The sequence below is a fragment of the Halyomorpha halys genome, unplaced genomic scaffold, assembly GCF_000696795.3.
Source record: "Halyomorpha halys isolate HHAL.00 unplaced genomic scaffold, Hhal_1.1 Scaffold760.1, whole genome shotgun sequence".
NCBI lineage: Eukaryota > Metazoa > Arthropoda > Insecta > Hemiptera > Pentatomidae > Halyomorpha > Halyomorpha halys.
The window spans coordinates 579,759-582,228 of NW_027106953.1; the positions used below are offsets into that span (position 1 = coordinate 579,759).

The window sequence follows — 2,470 nt, forward strand, 5'->3', positions numbered from 1 at the left end:
GAAAAAAATTGTTTTATAGTTTATATGGTTGTTATCAGACTGGAAGATAACCTTCAGAAAGGTAATTATTCTCCTAAAATGTATGACCAGTAGCAAATTTTACTCATTAAATGACAATAATATTGTAATATATTAGCAAGAATGACTAATAGGAGAAAGTTATATGTAATATATAGTTTTTGTTAACAGGTAAATAATTTATAAATAGTTCTATGAGTGTATATGATATATGAGTGTTGTTGTAAGCACATGTTTAAGGTTTGGTTGAATTTGTTTTTTAGCAGCCTGAAGATGGGGGAAATCTCCCGAAACGTTGCTGATGATATTAAATAAACTATTGTTTTTTAATAAGGAAGAAATTATGTCATTCACTAAATCCTTTTAATAAAATAAAATGTTTGAAATTTTTTAAATTATTTTGAACCCATATTTCACCCATGTAAGGCAATAATTAAATCTAAATTTTGGCTATGCAGGTTAAAAGAGCAGACATTAAGCTTTCTAACGGTTCTATTAAGGTAGAAATTGGATAAAATGCATATGTGTTATGGACGATTATATGAACACTAGTCACCGTAACAAAAACAAATTCTCCAAATAAACCAAGGTGAAAAACTTTCTATTTTTGATTTCCTTGAAAAATGCTATAGTACAAGAGCCGGGAAGAAAAAAAGGCAGTTATTTCACCCCAATTTTTGATTACTTTAATAAAAACTATGTATTATCATTAGTCAAAACTGATGAGTCTGCCAAGTATAGGTAGGGATAGTAAAAAATGGCGGCTGTTTCAAAACCTTAATTTTTCAATCGGAGCTCTATATCTCAAAAACTACTAACAACACTAGAAAATCTAAAAGAACATTATTTAAAGGAGAGTAAATTGCTGAAATATCAGCCCTAATAAAGCTATTTACGTTCAATAGTTCTCAAGATGTAGCCTTTTAAAAAGCAACATTTCTTAAAAAACTACTAAAAGACTAATAGCTAGTTAATTTATTTTCAGAAATCTATATCTCAGGAACTATGGACGCATAGTTGTCTACTAGCACTCAAATTAAAGCTGGTTTAACTTAATATGAAGTAGTTTTGTAATCTTTACCTTCGTAGGAATAGTAGTTTTCATGATATTTCCTAAAATAAGTTGATTTATAGTTGTTCAGACAATAAGTTTGAATTTCGAAAAACATTATTTCAGAAACCATAGGTCGTACAGATGTCTGTCAGCACTCAAATTAAAGCTAGTTAAATTTACTATAAAATAGTTTATCTTCGTAGGAGTAGTAGTTTTTATGACATTGACAAAATAAATTCACAAACTGTTAACTTCTAGTTGTTCGTATAAAATGTTGGGTTTTTGAAAAAATATATCTCTAATCCCATAAGACGTACATACGTCTGCCAACACTTAAAATAAAGGAAATTTAACTTACTATAAAGTAATTTATGACACTTATCTTCATAGGGATAGTATTTTTTATGATATTCGCATATACGAATATAAATTTGACGAATGAAAATTTGTCCGGACAACTATAAATCCATTTATTTTAGCAAATATCATGTAAACTACTACTCCTAAACTACTTCGTAAACCATTAAACTAACTTTAATTTGAGTGCTAATAGACATCTGTACGTCAAATGATTTTTGACCTTTCAGTACGCTCTGTACAATATTTTTATGAAATATTGCTTTTTAAAAAGCTATATCTCGAGAACTATTGAACGTAAATAGCTCTATTAGCGCTTCCAGTTTGACAAATTTACTCTACTTTAAATGATGTTCTCTTAGATTTTCTATTGCTGTTGGTAGTTTCAAAGATATACAGCTCCGAATGAAAAAATAATTATTTTTAACATTTTTAAATAGCCGCCATTTTTTATTCCCCCAACCTATACTTGGCAGACTCATCAATTTTGACCAGTAACTTTACACAGTTTATATTAAAGTAATCAAATATGGGGGTGAAATGACAGACTTTTTTCTCCTCATGGGCTCTTGTACTATTATGTAGCTATTTAAGACGACATTAAAAACGAACATGATTTGCTATTACCTAAAAAAAAATAAATGTTTTGACCTACTTTACCCTAAGCCATATTATGTTTTTATAATATTTTGTAAATATAATGTAATTAAATAGAATCAGTATTATTTTCTTCTTATTCTTCAGAAAGCAACAATTAAAAAAACGTATACTTTCTTAGTTAAAAACCAAAAACGCATAATTTTGTTCATAACTTTTTTTCTATCTGAGAATTCGGGGATTTTAGAATCTTTAAACTTTCCCATGGCGAAGGGGAATATTTTGAAAGCACGAAATCGGTCCAGTAATTCAAAAGTTTATTGTGTACAAAGATTGAACCATTCCCTTTTATACGTACAGATTGGCTGACCCGGCAATGTTTCGCTATTGCAATATTATATTATATTATAGTTTTAATGATCATCTTTTATGATCTATATATAT

General features: G+C 28.5%; 1 protein-coding gene and 1 long non-coding RNA gene across 4 annotated transcripts in view; both read left to right on the plus strand.

Moving 5' to 3' along the window:
* Nucleotides 1-2,470, plus strand: part of LOC106685947 (succinate--CoA ligase [ADP-forming] subunit beta, mitochondrial) — a 37,894-nt gene that overhangs the window by 18,408 nt on the left and 17,016 nt on the right. The gene's annotated exons all lie outside the window — the stretch shown is intronic.
* On the plus strand, nt 8-404 carry LOC136795267 (uncharacterized). The gene is made up of 2 exons (XR_010842841.1): nt 8-189; nt 259-404. It is a non-coding gene; the product is annotated as an uncharacterized lncRNA (long non-coding RNA).